At 42.7% G+C, this 24397-nt stretch overlaps 1 pseudogene; it reads left to right on the top strand.

The window, feature by feature from the left end:
- The window catches only part of LOC109195478 (leucine-rich repeat LGI family member 2-like), a 401007-nt pseudogene extending 379906 nt beyond the window's left edge, over positions 1–21101 (top strand).
- Positions 21102–24397: the final 3296 nt, after the last annotated feature.

Below are 24397 nucleotides of genomic sequence, written 5' to 3'. Positions count from 1 at the left end.
TTTTCCAAACTTCAAGTAGTGTTCAACTCACCTGATTTGTCATCGAAGGTCCTGATCCTGGTGGCGCTGGAAACGAACACATGGCACAGTTGCTGTTCGTGTCAAATACTAAAATACAGGGTCAAAATAAATTAGGTAGATATTGGACTGAGTGAAACACTGAAGCCAATTTCTACATATGCCAAACTGTTTACTTACGACTTTTGACACTACACTAGATAAATATCTAAATATCTGATAGGACTTGTCATTTTTGGAAACTGGTGTAACTATGTTGCCATTATCTACTGAGTTTCATTCTTTTAATCCAAGATCCCTTGAAGTGAAATTTATCATTAGACTTCTGTAGAACTTCATTTTTGTTTTGCAGGATGAAACTCGACCCTGAGTCCAGACTCTGCAGCCTTTTTTGGTGCTGCAAAGAAAACACAAATAAACTGAGTGTTTTTCTAAAAGTTACACTGAGTATTTGCGCAGACATGCTGACTGTTTGCTGGGAGAGCCAGCTGTCTGTGACGTCGTCTCTTCCGCTAATCTGATGAGCGCCGTCAAGCTGATCTGCATTCAGCACGTGTCTGAAAGCACACACTCACCGCTGTAAGCTGAGGAGTCCAAATGGCTGATCACGCTGACCAACGAATAGCGAGCGGTTTCCTGGGAGAGAGCAGCGGCACCACCCGTTAGCTTAGAAATGGGCTCCATCTGTGCTTGAAATGAACTGTGTGCCTTTTCCCTTACCTCTTCACTAAAGGTTGAGTCCTTGCTGATCACCAGCTGCTGCGTCAGAACGATGGCACTGTTCTTCTTCTCCACTGTGAAGGATGGAGTGAATGTAAATCGCTTCAGCTGGAGGATCAGCACACTGGAAGAGATGAGATGGAGAGGAGAGGCTCAGAGGAAGACACAAGGAGGACATGACATGAAAGAAACTGTTAGGCCGACACCGACTGAACTGTGGTGGTTTGAGGCTTTTGGGGACCGATCTGATGTTACTCACTTGGGCAGGTTCAAGAAAGACAGCTCCTCTTTCATCTTCTTGGCTCCGCACTGGCACTCATAGTCCAACAGGCCACCCTGCAGCAGGGAGCAGGAGGAAAAGGTTCATTAGAGTTGAACTCTTTCACAGATGAATTCATATATTTGTGGGAGCAAGCCCGTTCACAGAATGGAGTCTAAACAAGCTCTTACTTTCAGGTATGAGTCCAGGCACTGGCTCACTGAGCCTCGATGTACCAGGTCCAAGGAGAGGTGGAGTTAGTCCTCCCGCCCAAAGAACTGCACACCACATCTGCAGAATCACATCATTTCAAAGATTACAGACTCACGGTGATTAAGAAATATCAGCAACATCATGAAAACATTCAAAGTTTACTGTGTTCCTACTTTTTGCAGCTCTTTGCTCAAAATCGTGAAGCCAATGTGAGCTCTAACTGGACAGATGGAAGGTTTGTCCAAGGCAGCTGCTTCAGCCTGCAGCTTAGAGAACTCACACTGGAGCACGTCCAGAGCACAGACGAGGAACTCGTGGGCGTCCTGCACACAGACACAGACAGAACAAAACACAGTTTCATGTGCAAATGTACAAACTATAGCAGAGATGAGTGTGCTGCGTAGTGCAAAAAGACAGCTGCTCACTTTCTGATCATCATCATCAAACTCTGGATGAGACGCAGCAACCGTGTCTCTAAAGGCAGTCAGGACAGAGCTTTTGTGCCAGCTGTCGTTGTTGAAGCGGCTCAATTTGATGTCCACAAACTGACTGCAAACAGCAGAAGTGAAGCAGAGACAAAGTTAGTTTGTGTTTCACATTGATCAGCAAATTGGTGGAGAAACCAAAGAGCGACGGTGTCTGCGCTGTACCTGATGTGCAGGCACTCTGGGTGAAACCTCCACAGCTGCAGCTGGCTGCAGAGCTCCTCAGTAAAGACTCTCAGTGTGAGGAGAGTTTGCAGAGCAGGGCCCATGTAGCATGTATGCTTCAGGTTAGGCAATCTTAAACACGAGCACAAAGAGGAAGCAAGTCAGAGGATTTTCCTCTGTTGTTCTTCAAATCACTGACTTTAACCTGATATTCATCTGAACACTGGCTCCATATTCAGTGTGTGTGCATGACTCTTACCTGAGGCAGTCCAGCTCTCATTGGGAGAGGATGTTTGTGCAGGAGGTCAGAGACGTTGAGCGGCATCCATACTCTGTGTCCAACGTAGCCCCCTGGCTCCCACCATGACCTGCTGGGGTAGACGGCCTGGAAACTGGCTCACCTCTCTCAGGGACTTCAGGACAGAGCGGCTCATCATTGAAGGTCACCTTTTTCTTTGGGGAACACATCACCAGTTAGTTCAATCGAAACGTGTGAGTGTCAATCCTAACATTCAGACTCCACATGTTCCTATAACAGCTGTTCACGTGTCACACTCGGCTCTGTAGAACGTACTGTGCAGAAAAACAGCAGCGAGTTGGGAGGGCACGAAACCTCCGTCTGGACACCAACATCCTTGACTTCACATTTGTCAGTGTTGATGTTACCGTGATAAAAAGACACAAACAGTGCAGTTACAGTGATGAAATTACAGGAGAAGAAACACAAAGCAATAAATCAGCTTTAAACAGGAACACAGTAAAATGACCTTATACCTCAGATCTGTAGCAGAAGGTGGCAGGAATGTTTCACGTGCCACGGCTTCTTTATCAGGTACAGCTGAGACTGGAGGCTTCGGACCTGCTGAGTCCTTCTCCAGAACATCCTCAGACTTCGTCAAAGGAGCTTGCAAAGAAAAGCGTCTGGACTTCTTTAAGTTGCTTCAAGTTGCTGAACTGAAGAAGCTTCTCAGTTCTGAACTGAAGAAGCTTCTCGGATGAGAGGTGAAACGTCTTCAAGCAACTTAAAGAAGTCCAGATGCTTTTCTTTGCAAGCTCCTTTGACTACGATGACCTGGATGACTGAGAACCTTCACAAACAACATCCTCAGACTTCTTGCGCCACCAGGAAGCCTTCTTTGCTGTGTTCCTCTGAGCCTCAGCTGGAGGTGAGGCTGGGGCAGCAGAGGTGGCTGGAGTGTCAGGGACCACATGTTCATTTGTGAGATCCTTTCGTGCACTCACACTGGAAACTCAACGACAACACAGAAGATCAGTCTGCTGTAATGCACTCAAACTGCACTCAGCGCCTCAAGAAACTCAGCTGAAAGGACTGCATGAAGCTGTGGACTCCACAGAGGGAACAAATCTACAACTTACACATTGAAAACTGATTCAGCTCAAATATTCAGACAAATGAGAAAACTGTGCTTAAATGTAGCTAATGTCCAATAAACAGTGTAGTGGAGGGAGTTTAAAGCTCCATCAGCCTCTCCAACATAATGATGTAATGCAGACCTGCTGTCAGTGTAAATCTCCAGGACATGTCAGCAAAATCAAAGTTTAATAAACTGAAATGGGGGACGTACCTAACACTAATATTTCATATACTACTTCAATCCACTAATCAATTCAAGGAGTTTGTTTTAAAATATAGTTGAACAGAAAAACACAATGCACATGTGCAAATAACAGTAGCCAGATGCTGCCACAAGATGGCGGCGAAGTAAAAGTTGGCTGCAAAGCTTTATGACAGAAGCTGTTTGATAAGAAAGCAGAGAGATCGCTTTACTTTGGGAGGAGGAAAAGCAGTGCTTGTTTAATCAATGTGTATTATTACATTCAATTAAACAAGCACTGCTTTTCCTCCAGGCTTTCTGAAGCTCTTTCAAAGTTTTTCTCTTCAGTACCCAAAATTTATTGCAGCATATCTCAGACTGGGGTGTCCTTAAAAGAAATTCATGAAATTGTTTGAATGGAGGACAAAAGATTTTTCAGGTCTAAACCACCCACACTGTCTCCACCAATAGCCGAATAGCATCTGAAAGTCATGTCTTTAAGAAACAGGAAAAAGTCCAGCTTTGCATTACGTCATTATATACAAAGAGTGAGAGGTATTTGATCATTAGTGTTGATTAAGTTGTTTTATAATATTCATGTGAAATGTGTTCACTGCCCTGTGCAGGTTGGTGTTTTTGTTGGAGTCTAAAATTGCGAGCCAGGATTCAGGATCCCCAGCTGCGATGCAGGAAGGTTTCCAGTAGGGCTGGGCGATATGGCCTAAAATTCATATCGCAATATAATTTGAAGCACGTGCGGTAACGATATATATCACGATATATTCTTTTCTTCTGTATAACGTATTTTCCACACAATAAGGCACACTTAAAATCCTTTAATTTTCTCAAAAATCGAGAGTGTGCCTTATGTATGAATTCTGGTTGTGCTCACTGACCTTGAACCGATTTTGGCGTGCAGAAATCTGTTAAAAATGTTTTAGTACAACTTTGGTAAGCCTGCCGATGGACTGCTTGATGGATTGTCAGAGCATTACGGCTGCCGTAGTAAGGAGTAATCTGGGTCCAAAACGTCATACGAACACTGAGAGCTAAAAACAGTCTAACTTCTTTCATCTTTAATTAAATCATCAGCGTTGTTGCTTTATCGGTTGTGACAATTAAGTTTAACATCCATGCATCCATGAAAACAGAATTTATTAAATTTAACGGAGTAGTAGTGCCCTATCATATATGTATGTGCTCTTAATCTGAAAGGTATAAATACGGAAGTGTGTGTTCAATAAATGAGGGCGCAAAGGAAGGCGTGTGCCTCTGGTGTAAAACTCTAACAACGTGTATGTGGTTTATTCCTCCATGAAATGTGCAAGTTACCACGGTATTTCTGCCCTAAAGAATGGAACATGCAACAGGTTATGGGCCCAGAAGGGATGTGGGAAGCCGGTGGAACCGTCTGTGCTTCGACGGAGACGAGAGAAACTACGAATTGTGGGAAACAAAGTTCCTGGGATACCTGCGGCTACTTGGGCTAAAGGCTGCTATTTTGGACGAGCCCGGTGAGTCGGAGGAAGAAGACAAGGACTTGGATGAAAAGAATGAAGTAGCTTATGCAGAGCTAATCCAAGTATTGGATGATAGAAGTCTTTCACTCGTGATGAGAGATGCCAGGGATGACGGACGGAAAGCGTTGAAAATTCTGAGAGAGCACTACGCCGGTAAGGGGACACCACGTGTGATTAGCCTGTACACAGAGCTAACGTCGCTACAGAAAACGCCCAGTGAGAGCGTCACAGACTATATAATAAGGGCTGAGACTGCCATTACAGCTCTGAGGAATGCAGAAGAGACATTAAGTGATGGACTGCTCATTGCAATGGTGTTAAAAGGGTTGCCTGAATCTTTCAAGCCGTTTTCCATACACGTAACCCACAGTGACAAAGCAATGACATTTAGTGAATTTAAAGCTAAATTAAGAAGCTACGAGAGCACCGAAAAGGCCACATGTTCTGAAGATAATGTGATGAAGGCAAATAACTGGAAGAAAGAAAGAGACAATGCAGAAATCATATGTTACAACTGTGAAAAAAAGGGTCATATAGCACGTGAGTGTTACACAAAGGCCGAAAGGAAAGAACAAAAAGAGAAGCAGTGGTGCGGTTACTGCAAAAGCTCAACGCATAAGGACAGCGACTGTCGCCGACGAAAGAAGATTACTGCTAAACACGTAACTGATGCAGAAGATCATAGTTTCGCGTTCAAAGTTAAAGACTGTGGAAATCAAGGGCTGAAACAGAGAGGCCTAATGGTTGATACAGGGGCTACTTCTCACATTATTACGGACATTCAGAGATTCAAAAGTTTTGATGAGACATTCACACCTGGAAGACACTTCATGGAGTTAGCTGACGGGACGAGGACGAGTGGGGTCGCACTGAAGAGGGGAGATGTGGAGGTCTATCTACAAGACAGCGAGGGACGAAAGGTGAAGGCGACACCGGAGGGAGCACTTTACATTCCCTCTTACCCGCAAGATATCTTCTCGGTCCAGGCGGCAACGGCCAAAGGAGCCTCAGTAACCTTCAAGAAGGGCTGCAACCAGCTTATCCATAAGAACGGGACAAGGTTTAAGATAAGTGAATATGAACGCCTATACTATTTGAACAGTGTGACATCTGATCATTATGTTGACAACGACGAATGCAATGGCTGTCATGATGTAGAAACTTGGCACAAAATCCTCGGCCACTGTAACTATGAAGACTTGGTTAAACTAGAGAACATTACCGAGGGTATGAAAATAAAAGGTAAAGCTAAACATTATCAAGATTGTGAAGTGTGTATAAAAGGGAAATTTATCCAAACCAGGAATAGAGAGCCTGATGAAAGAGCAGAAGAAGCATTAGAGCTAGTGCACACTGACTTAGCTGGACCGATAGAACCAGAAGCTAAAGACGGGTTCAGGTACACGTTAGCATTTACTGATGATTACTCAGGCACAATGTTTGTGTACTTTTTAAAGGCTAAAAGTGACACTGTAAAAGCAACTGAAAGATTTTTGGCAGACGTCGCTCCCTATGGGCAAGTAAAGAGAATCAGATCAGACAATGGAACTGAATTTACATCTAAAGAGTTTCAGACATTGTTAAATAAAAACATGATAAAGCATGAGACATCAGCGCCGTATTCACCTCATCAGAATGGGACTGCCGAGAGACAATGGCGAACACTTTTTGAAATGGCACGGTGTATGTTGATTGAAAGTAACCTGCCAAAGAGATTATGGACTTATGCTGTTATGACTGCCGTAGTAATTCGTAATAGGTGTTACAACAGACGTACAAAGCAAACCCCTTATTACATGCTGACAGGAAAGAAGCCAGACATGTCGAGGATGGGGATTTTTGGGTCAGTTTGCTACGGTTACGGACACAACAAAAAGAAGTTAGATGCGAGATGTGACGAAGGAGTTTTTGTGGGTTACGATAAAAACAGTCCGTCGTATCTAATCTACTACCCTAAAACAGGACGAGTTCTTAAACATAGGTTGGTTAAGTTCCTCACTAAAAGTGTAGTTGAGCACCAAACCCAGACTATTCAGGATGATGATGATGGAGATACTGATTTGACTCCAGGGGACATCTTGCAGTACCCCGCTAGAATGGACAAAACAGGGAATGACCAGAGATCAAATGAAAGTATGATCCTTGAACCTGAAAGTGACATTCAGGACAATGGCATAAATGACACACAAAACTCAGACAAACAGAGTGACAGAACAGAGTCTGAACGATATCCTAAACGAAACAGGAGAAGGCCAGATTACCTGAAAGACTATGTCCAAACTGCAGAAGATGACCAAACATCGCTCACTGTAGATTACTGTTACAGGGTGATGTATAACATACCAAAGACATTTGAAGACGCTATGCAGTCATCGAACTCTAAGTGTTGGTCAGATGCTATGGAAGATGAAATGAGATCCTTGAAAGACAATGATACGTTCACTCTAACCACGCTACCAGAAGGTAAAAATGCAGTGGGAGGGAGATGGGTGTATGTGATAAAAGAGAACCCGAATCGGACTAAAATATTTAAAGCAAGATATGTTGCTAAAGGCTATAGCCAAGTTCAAGGCATTGATTACAAAGAAACCTTTTCACCGACTGCAGATATGACATCAGTGCGTACTCTGATGCAATTAGCAGTACAGTACAACTTTAAACTCCATCAAATGGACGTGAAGACTGCTTATTTGCACGCCCCAATCGATTGTGAGGTGTATATGTAGCAACCAGAAGGTTTTGAAGTAAAATCAGACACAGGTGAAAAACTGGTCTGCAAACTAAACAAATCACTATATGGTTTGAAACAATCTGGCAGGAACTGGAATAAGATGTTACATGACCATTTATGTGAAAAAGGTTACAAACAAAATCCTGTAGACCATTGTGTATATTCCAGACAGACACCGAGTGAGACAGTGATTCTTATCATCTGGGTTGATGATGTAATCATAGCTGCCAACAGTGAAGACGCTATCGGAAACGTGAAACAAATGTTGAATGAGAAATTTAAAATGAAGGATCTTGGTGAGCTCAAACATTTCTTGGGTATTGACTGTATACAAGAGAACCATGAGATAAGACTAAACCAGACACGGTACGTCACAAAAATCCTGGAAAAGTTCAAAATGTCTGACTGTAAGCCACGTTCTACTCCTTGTGAACTCAAAAATGACTTTGATGCACATGGTGAATCAGTTGATTCAGGAAAATATAGAGAATTAGTGGGCAGTTTGATTTACTTAATGACATGTACAAGACCAGATTTGAGTTGGATAGTGAGCAAACTGTCACAATCTCTGTCTGAGCCAAAAGAGCATCATTGGACAGCAGCAAAACATGTATTACGTTACCTTAAGGGGACACTAAACAAAGAGCTGTGCTATAAAAGGACAGAAGGAAACCTAAATCTTATAGCATACAACGATGCAGATTGGGCCAAAGATTTGAGTGACAGGAGAAGTACAACGGGTTATTGTTTTGTACTATCCAAAAATGGGCCAGTCATCTGCTGGAAAACCAGGAAGCAAGCTACAGTAGCTTTATCAACGTGCGAGGCAGAGTACATGGCGATGGCCGCCACAGTACAAGAAAGCTTATACCTCTCACAGCTACTTAATGGCATGGACATTAAAAGGCAATATTCACCAGTTACCGTTCTTGCAGACAATCAAGGTGCAATTGCATTGTCCAGAAATCCTATAAACCGTCAAAGATGTAAACACATCGATGTCAAGTACCATTTTATTAGGTCTGCTATAACTGAGAAGGAAGTACAAGTTAAATATTGTGCAACAGAAGACATGGTAGCAGACATCATGACTAAGTCTGTAAGTAAAGTGAAAATAGATAAATTTACGCATATTTTGTTTGGAACATAAATGTTAATATGTGAATGTCATGTAAATATGTATATCATGTAAATGTGTAATGTACAGTGTTAAGAGCAAGTGGGGGTGTTGCCCTATCATATATGTATGTGCTCTTAATCTGAAAGGTATAAATACGGAAGTGTGTGTTCAATAAATGAGGGCGCAAAGGAAGGCGTGTGCCTCTGGTGTAAAACTCTAACAACGTGTATGTGGTTCATTCCTCCATGAAATGTGCAAGTTACCACGGTATTTCTGCCCTAAAGAATGGAACATGCAACATAGAAGTTAACAGGAAGTTAGCTCGCTAGTTTATACCTAAACATTTCATACCATGTTCTGATTGAGAGATTTTTTAAACTAATTCAAACGTACAGCTCTGCTATCACTTCCAACATAAATGAAGACAGAAAACTAAACAGCAGTGGCGTTTGCAGGGTTACCGAAGTTAGACTACCTGATATATAATGTTGTGCTACGTGATTGCTAGCGACACAGCTATGTTAGCATAACATTAGCACAGTGAAGCTGGTGGATGAACGGCAACTTTTTTCCCACTCGTTAAATATTAACATGAGGGATTCTGGTGGTTTGGGACAAATGCAATCAAAGAGCAGGATGCTATACACGGGCCAAACTTCAGTCAGGAGAACATAATTTACAGATGATAATGGTTGTAGCCGCTGCCATACTTTCGACCAAAACAGGCGCAGCTTGATGACATCATCAACATGCGCTATCGCGATAGAGCGATATAGGGCTTTGGAGCGTGATGTCACGGGGGTGGGCGTGGAAAGGATTTTGGCCCGATCCGCCATTTTGGGGGTCTAGCGCAAGCGAAAAGGGAGCGAAGGCACACACAACAGCCATGGTTCGTATTTGCTGTGTGGTCGGCTGCAATGTTCGATCGCACGACCGGCAAGAGAATAAGCTTGAAAAGGGTTTATCTTTTCATTCTTTCCCAACCTGGAAGCAACATGAGGCAGCTCGTGTATCGGATGTTACCAAATGAAGGCGTGTAGCCTGGATAGCAGCTGTGAGACGAGCTGATATCCAGTTCTCTTCCATCTCCAAATATCTGTTGGTGCTCCAGACAGTTTCATTCCGGTAAGTTCTAAATATGTTCATATCACTCTTTATAGCCTATTAGTTTTATTTTCGATGCACTCTGAGGTCATAGCAAATTAGAACAAACATCCTACTGACTGATTTTGCAGAACTACCTTCTCTTTATAGAGTTGCTAATTATTTGGCATTATTGCAGCAAACCAGCCTATGAAATGGATGAAACACATCGTGACTGGGTTCCAGCGCTACATAAGGGACCTGCTTCAAACATACCACCATGCCAATCAGATTACTTCTTCCATGTGAGGATGAAGAGGTGACCCTTCTGGATAAGATGGTGAAGGTTTGCTGCGTTTGGTGAATAGTGTGGTAGTAAAACCAGGGAAAAATGAAACTTGCTCCTGTTAAATATTCTTAAGTCTTGTGCTGTATAAATAGTGGTATTTTTTTTTTTCAAAAGATACAGTAAATAATGTTGGTAGTGGGTGATATCATGTAAACACTGTCATGATTTTATGTAAACATTTTGTCATTTGTAAACTATAAATGACATGGATGCTACACTGTAACTGATGTGATGTTCTATAAAGTGGTTTTAATAATAAAAAAAGGCAAAAATTAGTTTGTTTCTTTATTCAACTTTTGAACAGTGGTACTCAGTCAGTACATATTCAGTAAATGCAAATTATTTACATGGCAGTGCACTACAGGCATAAATCTAGACCTCTAGATAAAACATTATGGCATTATAGCAGTGACAACTTCTCCACAGTAGCAGGTGGGATTTTTCTTTTTTGAGGACGGCTCCTTTTACCTTTCAATACAGATGGTCTGTTTATGTTTTGATCAAGAGCCTTTTTTTGGGCAGCTGAAGAGGAGAAGTCTATCTTATGGCCAACCACTGACTGTATCTTGGTCACATTACCCAGCAAAACCCAGTATGCAGGTTCATCTGTAACAGTCCTTGTGCCACGGATCTGCACTGTTGCTTCTACATTAAACAGAAGAGCAGCGACATGGGTGCAGGTCTCCGCGACTCCGGCCACACAGGTGCAGTGGGCGGCTTCAACCTTCCCTGTGATGCTCACAGTGAACCATGGCTGCAATGCTGTTCATTCAGTCTTTGAGAGTGCAGTACCTGAAACACACACAGACAAAGTTAATTTAAAGACAAGAACTAATGAGCCAAGGCCGACATAAGTGTGTTTTATCTACTTTATCATAAATGTAACAGTGTTTAGAAAGTTAGCACATACATGTAATTTTTCATTTCTTTATGTGTCCATCTATAGAACGCTGCATTTTATAGGGTAAATCTGCCTGTTCTCTCTCAGAAACCTGCCTGCAGAAAATGAACCTAAAGTATGTAATGCAAGGATGTAATCACTTTCAAGATGGAGAAAGCATAAAGTGACAATTATGAATCACTTAATATGATAAGGAGATTCTGCAGGTCATTAATCAATGTATAAAATTAAAATAAAATGTATTTTTAGTGACACAAGATACAAATATTGAAGCAAGATATATAATTAGAATTCTTTATAATAAATATGACTAAATCATTGCAATTTCTTTAACCATAAAGAATAACTAAATCCTTCAGGACAATGTCACATCAATGCACTGAACTCACTATGTTATCCCTCTAACAGAGCCTCCACATGTTCTCACTGTAATTTCCCCTCATGAATGAATTTATGCTGCACTAATCTGAATGTTTGCAGGGAAATCAAACGCATTTCACACGCAGTACTCGAGCTGACTTACCTTTGTTTGAATGACGACTTGTACTCGCTGACTCCACAGATAAGGTACGAAAATATGTCAGGCTACGTCAATAGCGGTTGGTCTTCAGGGTTTCTACTCCACAGCCGTGTTTCATACGGGTCCACATTTCCAATGCACGCTATTTTCTGCAAGTACCGCCGCTTGAACGCAATCGGTCTCTATACAGTCCATTCTCTTTTGAGCTGCTTTTAAGCATCTTGTAATCGTCGTTCCAACACAGTGTGTTTGTTTTGATTCGTAGACCCCGAAAATGGTGCCGCGCTCCCACAATGCATTGCGGCGTGACGTCAACTCCAAAGCCCTATAGTCAAAATCTCTATCGTTGGCCAAATCTATATCGTTTCTATCGTATATCGTTTATATCGCCCACCCCTAGTTTCCAGCCTACTTAGAAGTGACAACTTTGTTACTTCTTGACAGATAAGCTTATGAGATCTCAAAACAATACACTACCCGGGTAGTACCACTAACATTAACACTACACACACACTTCACACACCTGAACTGAAAAGACTGAAAAGAACTCTGAACTCTGGACTATGAAACTGAATACACAGACTGACAAATATAGACTATTGGAACTGTTGTGAACTGTTGAATGACTGTTTATGGTTTTGTTTAAATAAATCTTAACTGTTCTTTTAGCTGTGTGTCATTCGCTCCTTCGTCGATTCCTAGAGAACATAAGGCCAAGATCCTAACTTTCCCTACATTGTGTAGTGGTAAAGTATCGTGTGATACATTTTCAAAATGTAAAGAAACGAGGTCTGGCTAAAGACTTTTGCACAGTACTGCATATATGATGTGATCCTGTCATCCTTCTGTAAACTGGTTGAACCTCCTAAGACCCGAACTCTTCCACAGCATGCATTTTTAATTTCTCTTTGATATTTGGGCATATTGGGGCCCGATGAATGTAAAAACAAAGAATTACCAGATTTTTTTTTTTTTACCATATTTTTGTTTTTAAGAAAAATGAGAGTCACATATGAGGATATTCGTTTAAAATTTTGATAGAACAGAGTATTTTGGTCTAAATAACCCAAAATGTGATGTCCACATATGTGGACGCCAGGTCCTAGGAGGTTAAATAACAGAACGAAAGAGGATTTCCCTTCAAAATCATCAATTTACATTCAGTTTGCAGGAGAACTAAGTGCTGTTTTTTAAGCTCTTGCTGTCAGCAAGTGCTGGGTGTCTGGGGTGGCTTGGACCTCTTTCCTGTCGGGGCGGGGGTCTTTCAGGGGGCGGGTCTTGGGTGCTGGGACCTCTGGGACCTTGATCTCGGCTTGCACCGGGTTAGCCGGCCTCTAGTGGGGTTGGCTGTCCATTGCCTCAGGGCTTCCCAACTCTTGGTCATGGGAGCCCCTTTCAGGACCTCCCTCCTGCTCCTGCAGAGATGAGTGCGCAGATATGTGTGGCTTCAGGCCTTTGGTACTCTTGTGGAGCTGCCGATGGCTCGGTTATCCTGAATATATCTCTGTCTGTCTCTTGCTCGTGGGGGGCATTATTGCTGTTTCCCAGCCTCATTTTCAAGTACATTTCATGGCAAAGACACACTCACAGTTGACACTGACTCTCATTCTCTCTCTCACACTCACACACACAAGAATTATTGTGTTCCAGGTGCTGTATGCTTGTTCTTCTTACAAAACTTCTTCTTCTGACAAACATACAAAACAAATACGAAATCAGGAAAGGGAAAAAACTTTTTCACATGAGAGTAATTGAGAGTGGTGCAGGACATGTATAAGGGCAGCGAAACAGTGTAGTAGAAATGATGGATGGTTTCGAGGTAGGGCTGGGATTACAGTCCAGTTCATCACACAGGATCTTTGTATGCCATCAAATAGGTGAAAGGACGGTTCCACAGTGTGTGGCATTAACTGTCAAACATGGAGGAGGAAGTGTGATGGTCTGGGGCTGTTTTGCTGAATCCAGGGTCGGTGACTCGTACAGAGTGAGAGGCACCCTGAACCAAAACGGCTACCACAGCATTCAGCATTGAACCTGCTTCCCCTCTCAGTGTCTGCCTTGTGCCAGTTTGCAGTGTTGCAAAGAAGTGAACTTAAATCTAATCTACAACAGCAAAGACATACACAGCCTTTCTGCTGTGGGAGAAGCATTAAGTCTGTGTTAAATATACAAGTTGTGGCCATTTTCACAAGATTTGATTGTTTAACATTCATATTGACAAAGTAAGGATTCTGGGGGACACGAGGTGTGCTCCAGCAATATTTTCTCTGTGGTCCCATTAAAGATGGATTCAAACATGAAAGAGATTCCTCAGTTTAAATACCCTTGGCATGAGATGGCAAAAAAGACATTCTGTACTGACTCAGATATTAGTGGTAAAACCACTCCAGTAAAAGTTGAAGCACTGATTCAACTTGTTTTCTCAAGTAAAAGTGTGAAAGTCTAAAATGTACTCAACGTAAAAAAAGTAAAAAGTAGCTCTTTGGAGGATTTTTCTACAAGATATTTTTGTGCACAGCTAATAATACATTAATATAGAACAAGGTTTTGTTCTATATTAATGTATTATTAAAGTAACATTAATACATGAGAATAAAAACTTTACTTCCTTAAATTTTAATTCTCATAAATATACTCAGCTTGAATCAGTTTGGTAGAACATGAGCAGAGAAAAAGAAGAAAAATGTTAAAGAATCTCTACATTGTAGAGAGCGAAAATGAGTAAGGAACGAGTTAAAGTGGGATTCAGCAGGTGGGGGAACTCTAAAATCGGTTGCAGTGGCGCAGCAAGAGGTAAAGAATTGCAATTCCTATTCAGAGCTCCAGTAGATTTTCTTTGTATACAGGCTGTGATCAGCTGATCTGGGCTGCTGGTGCACTGAGGTTTACTGCTCTTTGTGGATTTACACATCTGAATTTAACAAGATGTGAGCAGGTGTTTTATGAGTTGTCCTGGCTGATTTCCATCATCTACACTGACAGCACACTATTTGTCTCGTGTTTATACTAAACAGTATGAAGGGTATTCAGTGAATAAATCTAAGCATCATCAGCTTCACTTCAAAATCATCTCAGCTGCACTTGATGTGACCCAACTCTCACCATGAGCACCACAGCCACTGTGCACCAGTCACACACACTGCTTTATTTTAAACTACGAGCTGCAAGCCAGTTTATCCTGTACTGAACTGTAGATTATTTTCATGCAACCTTTATAGTTAGTCTAGCTTAGTTTGTTTTGCAGCACTTTTCAATACATAGAAAAATGTAATGTCACATGTACAGATCCAATATGTGATTTTAAAACGTGAGGACTTACATGTAATATTTTAATTTCCAGTTTATCAAATCCCACTCAGCAGTCCTTACCTTTAAATCTAACCTCTCTCCTTCCTCTGCTCTTCTGTCTTTCTTATCTTTCTCCATCTCTGAGTGAAAAACAGCAGCTGGACCTTTCGCTAGCAGCACACTGCACACAAAGATTGTGTTTGCTGATGTCTGTTGAGCTGATGGAAGCGTTGCATCTGAAATGACCTGCTACTTAAAATCATTGCCCTCTTTATCCTCCTCTCACTCCTCTTTTGTAGTGCTGGCTAGATGCTGAAGTACAGCAACCACCTGTCGTTCTGCACCCCTTACTAAGGCACACGAGTTTGCCTTTTTGACTCTTTTTATGCTAAAGGGAGCAGATGAAAGACAAAGTTTTTCATTTTATTTTTAGTCTGAGTTTGTTAATGTTTTCAGAAAATAAAATTCTGTTCAGGCTGCCACACTGAAAGATTCATTCAAGCAAAAATAATAACTTGGAAACACTGACAACCTTAACTGTGATTTAAAGTATTCATGTGTAAAAGGACCCCTTTGATTTCTGTGTTCACACATGTTAGCAACTCTTTCCCAGATCTCAGTGGTGGAGAACTATAGCTAGCTCAGGCTCATTTGGTGTTTCACTTATTGTACTAAAACTGTGTTTAAACTATTAAATTACACTCTGTACATGTTCTAGGGAGTTTTGGGTAAGACCATCTATGAATGCTGTTATAATTACATGAAATTAAAAACGATGAGTTCCATGTTAAAATGTAAAATAATAATGTTTGAAGTTCTTTTAAAAATTCTGTAATTCCTTTTAAAAGTAATACAATATGTTTAATGGGTTTAAAAGAGCATTTGAATTATATATGGTTCATTTTTACAAGTATGCTGCTTTACTGTGATGAGGGAAGTGAATGTGTTTGTGATCAGTAGCTGGATTGACAGAAGTTGTGACGGAAAGTACAAGAAGTTTGTGTATATGTAAGTGTGTATGTATGAACTGGACCATCTGTTTGACAATCTTTGTTGATGTGCATATTTTGCATATTATGTACAGAAAACATGCCCTCCACCTTTTGGAAACATGTGACTACAGAGCCGATAAAAGCAGTATAAAAACATTTGATGTTGAAAAGACATCCACAACGACCACATTTGGACTATAATTAGCCGGTACACGGAGGTCCTCTGGATGTCAACATTAGACGTTCCGTAGACACACCGCTTGGCGCGTCAGTCCAAAAATGAAATAGAAAAGACGTCACTCTGATGTCACTGATCGCAGTGGATCCTTACCAATGACTGTAGAAAAATGCTTCTGCCCTCCATCCAGGACCTGTACCTCTCAAGAACCAGGAAACGGGCAGGGAAAATCATCACAGACCCCTCACACCCTGGACACAGACTTTTTGACCCGCTGCCCTCTGGCAGACGGTACAGAAGCCTGCAGACCAGGACCACCCGACATAGGAACAGTTTCTTTCCCCTCGCCATCTCCCTCCTAAACAGTTGACCTGTCGTACTGCTCCCACTGCCAGACTGCAACTGCACCTTATGTACATTCTGTAGTATTCACTCCACCTCATTTCATTTCTGTCATCCTGTATTCTATGTATATAAGTTTAGATTGGTTATTTATAGTTGGTTTACACAGCTTTGTGTATGTATGTGTATGCATGTGTAATGTGTATATATAGACACGTGTGTGTGTGTGTGTGTGTGTGTGTGTGTGTGTGTGATCTACATTGCTGTGCTTGAGAGTCACCATCTACCGGAACCAAATTCCTTGTATGTGTCTGCACATATACATGGCCAATAAACACGATTCTGATTCTGATCATTTGAGTTTTGTAACATGGCAAATGTGCATGATCAGCAACAATACTCAGGCAGGCTGTGGTGTTTAAATGATGTGGCCCAAAGTGTGCCAAGAAAATATCCTGAACCATTAATATAAGGCAGGATGGAACCATGTGCTCATCTGCTTACGCCAAATTCTGACACTAGTATCCAAATGTTGCAGCAGAAGGTGAGACTTATCAGACCAGGCATCGTTTTTCCAGTCTTCTGCTGTCCATTTTTTGGTGAGCCCCTGTCATTGTAGCCTCAGTTTCCTGTTCCTCTTAGCTGAAAGAGTGGCACCAGATGTGGTCTTCTGCAGTTGTCCGCTTCATCAGCATCTCATGTGTTCAGAGATGGTCTTCTGCACACCTCAGTTTAACCTGTTGTTATTTGAGTTTCTATTGCCTTCCTATCAACATTAAGCAGTCTAGCCATTCTCCTCTGACCTTTGGCAGCAAAAGGGTATTTTTACCCAGAGAACTGCTGCTCACTTGATATTTCCAGGTTTTTTTGAACAGTTCTCTGTAAACCCTAGAAATGATTGTGCTGAGAAATCCCAGCAGATCAGCATTTTCTGAAATACTCCACAACCATGCCACATTCAAAGTTGCCTAAATCACCTTTCTTCCCCATTTTGATGCTCAGTTTGATTTTCAGAAAGTCGTCTTGACCATGTCTACGTGCATAAATGTATTGAGTAGCTGCCATATGATAGTGGAACAGGTGTACCTAAAACGTGACTGGTGAGTCTATATGCACATATTCCAAAGTCTTGCAAATTACAAAATAAACAAAGCCTTTCACTGAACCATTGCCCCAGAATAAATACATGTGACTGTAGCATCAAGTCATTGCTATTTAACAGAAACATCAAATACAAGGGTAGCTATGATCACAATCAGCTCTTACACAACTTTTACAAACATTATGGTATAAATTGACTCCAGAAAGCTCACCGGATTCAGTACGATGTCAGAAATATTCTTTCTGAAACTGAAATAGCAAGAATATAGAAAGTGCACTCAACATCCCCCCAACAGGCCTCCAGTTATATATGACTATGTAAATAACATGAATATTATCTTGTTTGTTTTCAAGTTGTTTTATTATTGTAAAAAAAGAAAATATGTACATTATATAAAGTGTGCAGTTGCTTTTTCAACCTTCTTTTAATTGGTGGCTGTAGCTAGGGAGGTAGAGCAGCTCCAGTCTGCATGCCAAATATTCTTGGGCAAGATACTCAAGTTCCTCTCGGTTGTATCTATCAGAGTGTCAGTGTTTGATAGAAAACACATCAGTAGAAAAAGCATAGAAAAAAGTCCTGATCTGAATTAGACAAGTTTCAAGGATTTCGAGTGCTCAGGTACAATAGAAAAGTGCTGTTCAAGAACCAGTCCATTTACCATTTGGTTTACTAGCTGGCAAAATGTTGAAATTGATCAAAAAATATACTTTTCTTTCTCTTCTTGTTGATCCACAGATTCATTGAGAGTAACAAACTAGAGACTACATCCAAATATGCCTTCAGAGGACTCAGGGACCTGACTCACTTGTATGTTCCAGTGACTGAAAATACAACTGTTATCTGTTATACATGATTTAATGATGTCTCTTTTCATAATCAACTGCATTTGTTTCCAGGTCTTTGGCAAACAATAACATTAAAGCCTTGCCCAGGGACCTCTTCATTGACCTTGACTCCCTTATAGAGCTGTGAGTTTGTACATAGTTAAATAGGCAAATAGTGTACTGTGTAATTCTTGCAGTCTGTCTTTCTCCCTGTTTAGCCGTGAAATAAAATATTCCCTTTCTGCAGGGACCTGCGAGGCAATGCCTTTGAATGTGACTGCAGAGCCAAGTGGCTTATGACGTGGTTAAAGAACACCAATGCCACAGTGTCGGATGTTGTGTGTGCTGGACCAGAGGACATGAAGGGCAAGCGCCTCAATGATATGACCAGCCTGCAGAATGAGTGTGTCTCCACAGGTGAGAAACACCTGAGCCAGCTGCCCTTCTCTCATGTCCAGCTGAGATCAGGATGAGAGAACTCAGCAGAGTCTTTCTAAGATGTGTAGAGGTTATTCATTTAACGTGGCTTTGTTGGTTTGTGAAAAATACATTTCCCAATGTGCCTTTCCACAGATTTCATCCTTCATCAGTCTGTTGCCTCAGAATCGTTGTCTGTTGACACATTCAGCTATAAGAATGATGTCTACGTGGCCATTTCTGCTCCCAGCACAGAGAGCTGTATGATTTTCCAGTGGGACCACATAGAAATGAACTTCAGGACTTATGATAACATCACAGGTAAAGTTTGATTTCGCCTTCTGCAGGAAATGTGTCCTAACTTACGACATAACTGGAAACCCCTCTTGATCCTGCAGCGCAACCTTCTAACCATTTAAGTCCTTGCAGGCTGTGTCGACCCAACGTGTAGTTACATCTCTGCATGTCAGGTTACGTGGAAGGTTAGGTGGAGGGTTAAAGGGAGTTTCCAGTGACACTGTAAGTTAGGAAGTCTAAATCACACATTAGGCTAACAAACACTCCCAGAATGCTCCCAGTTTCATTCTCACGCGATTCATGTGTTTCTCTGCCCTTTAGGTCAGTCCATTGTGGGTTGTAAATCTGTTATCATCGAAAATGAGGTGTTTGTCATTGTGGCTCAGCTGTTTGGTGGTTCCCACATTTACAATTTGATGACGACCAAAGCAGGTTCAATAAGTTCCAGGATATCGAGGTGTCCAAGATCTCTAAGCCCAATGATATTGAGGCCTTCCAGATTAGCTCTGATTGGTTCTTTGTGATTGCTGACAGCTCAAAAGCTGGCCTCTCCACCCTCTACAAGTGGAATGATAATGGCTTTTATTCGTACCAGTCACTGCACGAGTGGTACCGCGACACGGATGTAGAGTTTCTCGACTTGGATGGGAAAGCTCACCTTATTCTAGCGAGCCGCTCACAGGTTCCAGTGATCTACCAGTGGAGCCGGAGCAACCAGAAGTTCATCCTGCAGGGTGAGATCCCCAACATGGAGGATGTAGTGGTTGTGAAACACTTCCGGATCAAGGAGGAGCTCTACCTGGCTATGACGCGGTATATCGGTGATTCCAAAGTTCTGCGTTGGGGCACAAACAGTTTGCTGAGATCCAAGCTTTGCCCTCTCGAGGCTCCATGATTCTCCAGCCGTTCTCTTTCAAGGAACGTTACTATCTGGCTCTGGGAAGCGACTACACCTTCTCACAGATCTACCTGTGGGATGAGGACCACAAAATCTTTGACCGCTTTAAGGAGGTGTACATCCAAGCCCCACGCTCTTTCACCGTGGTATCTACCGACCGCAGGGACTTTATTTTTTCCTCAAGCTTCAAGGGAAACACGCAGATCTTTGAGCACATCATCATCGACCTGAGCTTGTGAGGGGCTGTGCCTTATCGTCCCGTCTGAAATCAAATGTCTTCCACTTGAAAGACAAATTCAAGAAGGAAAAAAAAAAAGAGAAAGGACCTTATAAACTGTTAAATATCCACACCTTCATAGTTTTCACTCACAAATTAGAGCGGGGTCAAGATGTATCGTGACTATTTCTGAATGGCCTTGCACTCATGGATCCTCAGACTTTCTGAAGTACTACCCTTTCATAACTACTACTATTCTCTTAAAAATACCACTGAAGTTCATGACGGGTTAAAAAAAGAGACATTTAATTGAATCTATTTGGATTAATCTTTTTTTTTGTTTAATATCTTTCTCTCAGTAGTTTTATGCAGCTATAAAAATACATCAGGACCTGAATGAACGTAACAAATTTATTCTGATTTGCGGTGACTGATGATGGATTGAATGATTTTGCCACCTACCTGTATCCTCATACCCTGTGGTAACGTACAGTACCTTGCCTTATCAACACTGGGGTCTTTTGTTTGATGGTTACACAGTGCCTCCTTCTGGCCGTGATGAAGTACCACACCCCTCTGCTCTTTCCATTACAGGGAATGTCTAGAAAGCACAAACCTTTAATTATCATAGCTGAGATCATAGAGTGTAGCTGTTTGTTGGAAGGTGTCTTTGTAGATGCTGTAGATTATAATGCATACAGTAGGAAGCAGTGGTTTGTTGTTACAGTTAGTAAAATATCCAGGACTTGACCTTATACAAATTCATTAACGGAGAATCGCCATTTAGATACAACTTCTAGATCTGCTGTAATATAATGTGGCAAAGTACAGAGAAACTTTATCAGTATTGCAAAGGACCTGTGTTTAGATGATGTCAGGGAAAATAAACCTCCTGATATGTTTAAAAAAACAGTTTTGCCCAATTAACAATATTTTTTTTTACTAACATCTGAAGTCAGAAGCATCAGAGGCAGAATTTGTGTGACCAAAAGAAGGAAAATAAATGTACATGTAAATATATCTTCAAGCTTACTGAATTTTTTTTTCAAGTTTTTATTCTGCTTTTGGAAATGCTGAATGTTGACAAGCTCCAAAATGTACATAAACCAAGGATTGTAATGTCACCACCTGTTTGAATGGACCTTTGCACTTACAAAACTCAAATGTTACTGCAGCCTGCAAGAGCATGACATTCAAAAAAGGGTGTTTGCCAAATTCTTTTTCAATAAACCTAACAAAGACTAAAAGTGCTTCTAGGTTAACAATATGCAAGCGTTACAATTCTTTTGTATGATTTTGTTTAAGCCTAATGAATGTTCCTCTTAAAAATATGATGCAATATCAAAATAAATCTGTGAAAACATGAATTCTGAATGTGTTTTGTATTGACTGATAATCAGGATTATGGTTATAATTCAAGTTTATTTGTGTCACTGTAGTGATCAATCACTGATACTGATCATTAAAAATCAAACTTCCCTTCTTTGCCTAAAAAAACCCCAAAACCCCAAAATGGACATTATGATTGTAAAGTTGCACAAAGAAAGAAGAAACATTCAGTACTGTCTGGTGTTTGAATGGTCACAGATGCAAAAGTGTAAAACCTTATAATGTGCAGTCTGTATGCAATCTAACCAGCATTAAAATCTCACCATTATATTCTGGCGTTCACATGTCAGTATTTCAGACACTCAAACACTTAAACACCTCAAACCCACTGTCAAATATGCTGGTTCAAGTGTGGTGATTTGAGCTTCTTCTGCAGACACAAGCAATGAGCACCTTGCAGTCAACGAACTCCTCTGTATGCCAAAGTTTTTTAGAGTCAAAGGTGAGGCTGTCTGTCCGACAGATAAAGCTTCTTCTAAATTAGGCCATGCAACAGGATAATGACCCCAAGCACAGCAGCAAATCTACAGCATGGAAGTCCAGACCTCAACCTGACTGAAATGCTGTGTATAAAGGAATGCTTGCAAATGTCATTGATTTGAAGTTATTGCTGCTAACTGCTGGTTCTGTAAACTACTCAATCACAGAATGATTACAATATTGAACTAAAACAAATGCCTGAATCCTAAATTGTGGATATCCTATTGTGGTGATCTAAAATGTAACACTAAATGTGATTAAAACATGAATAATCTGGACTCCTGGGCTGAACGACCGCGAGGATCACCAGCCCGAGGAAAACACAAAATACACATGACTCTGTGACAAAGACAATTCATTCTTGAATGAAGACACTGATCAGACACATTTAAAATGCAGCCAATTGTGTTTATTATTAAATGCTCCTCCGTGAATCGCTACCTTATCGTGGTGGAGGGGTTTGTGTGTCCCAGGGATCCCAGGGGCTATGTTGCCTGGGGCTTTTGCCCCCTGGTAGGGTCTCCCATGGCAAATTGGTCCTGGGTGAGGGACCAGACAAAGTGCGATTCAGAAGACCCTTGTGAAGAGAACATCGAGGGAACAGTTTACCCTGCCCGGGATAGGGTTACCGGGGCCCCACCCTGGAGCCAGGCCCGGGGAGGGTGCCCGAGGGCGAGCGTCTGGTGGCCGGGCCTTAGTCCATGGGGCCCGGCCGGGCACAGCCCGAAGAGGAGACATGGGCCCATCCTCCTGCAGGCCCACCACCCGCAGGAGGCGCCATAGGGGTCGGGTGCATTGTGTGTCGGGCGGCGGCCAGGAGCGGAGGCCCTGGCGGACCGATCCCCGGCTTCCAAGACTGGCAATAGGGACATGGAATGTCACCTCTCTGGTGGGGAAGGAGCCTGAGTTAGTGCGTGAGGTTGAGAGGTACCGGCTAGATATAGTCGGGCTCACCTCTACGCATGGCCTGGGCTCTGGAACCAGTCTCCTGGAGAGGGGCTGGACTCTGTCTCAGTCTGGAGTTGCCCCTGGTGAGAGGCGGCGGGCTGGGGTGGGTATTTTAATATCCCCCCGGCTTGCCGCCAGTACGTTGGGGTTTTTCCCGGTGGATGAGAGGGTTTGTTCCCTGCGCCTCAGGGTTGGGGAACGGGTCCTGACTGTCATCTGCGCTTATGCGCCGAGTGGCAGTTCAGAGTACCCAGCCTTCTTAGAGTCTCTGGGCGGGGTGCTGGAAGGTGCCCCACCTGGAGACTCTGTTGTCCTGCTGGGAGACTTCAATGCTCACGTGGGTAACGACAGCGAGACCTGGAGGGGCGTGATTGGGAGGAACGGCCTCCCTGATCTGAACCCGAGCGGTGTTTTGTTATTGGACTTCTGTGCAAATCACAGTTTGGCCATAACGAACACCTTGTTCGAACATAAGAGTGTCCATAAGTGCACGTGGCACCAGGACGCTCTAGGCCGCAGGTCGATGATCGATTTTGTAATCGTATCACCAGACCTGCGACCATATGTTCTGGACACTCGGGTGAAGAGAGGGGCTGAGCTGTCAACTGATCACCACCTGGTGGTGAGTTGGATCAGGTGGCGGGGGAGGACGCTGGACAGACCCGGTGTACCTAAACGTGTAGTGAGGGTGTGCTGGGAACGTCTAGCAGAGGCCCCAGTCCGCGAGATCTTCAACGCACACCTCCGGCAGAGCTTCAACAGCATTCCGAGGGAGACTGGGGACATTGAGTCCGAATGGACCATGTTCAGCGTCTCCATTGCGGAAGCTGCTGCATTGAGCTGCGGCCGCAAGGTGGTTGGTGCCTGCCGTGGTGGTAATCCCCGAACCAAATGGTGGACACCAGAGGTGAAGGGAGCCACCAGGCTGAAGAAGGAGTCCTATAGGGCTTGGTTAGCCTGTGGGACTCCGGAGGCAGCCGACAGGTATCGACAGGCCAAGCGGGATGCGGCTCGGGCAGTGGCTGAAGCAAAAACTCGGGTGTGGGAGGAGTTCGGAGAGGCCATGGAAAAAGACTTTCGGACTGCCTCGAAGAGATTCTGGCAAACCGTCAGGCGTCTCAGGAGGGGAAAGCGGTGCTCTACCTGCACTGTGTATAGTCCTGGCGGAGCGCTGCTGACGTCGACTGAGAAAATTGTCAGGCGGTGGAAGGGATACTTCGAGGACCTCCTTAATCCCACTGACACGTCTTCCGAGGAGGAAGCAGAGTCTGGGGATGAGGGGAATGACCCGCCAATTTCCGGGGGCGAGGTCACTGAGGCAGTTAAACAACTCCTTGGTGGCAGAGCCCCTGGTGTTGATGAGGTCCGCCCCAAGTTCCTGAAGG

Source organism: Oreochromis niloticus, linkage group LG18 (assembly GCF_001858045.2).
Source record: "Oreochromis niloticus isolate F11D_XX linkage group LG18, O_niloticus_UMD_NMBU, whole genome shotgun sequence".
In the NCBI taxonomy this organism is placed as follows: domain Eukaryota; kingdom Metazoa; phylum Chordata; class Actinopteri; order Cichliformes; family Cichlidae; genus Oreochromis; species Oreochromis niloticus.
This window is presented reverse-complemented; position numbering and strand designations above follow the sequence as displayed.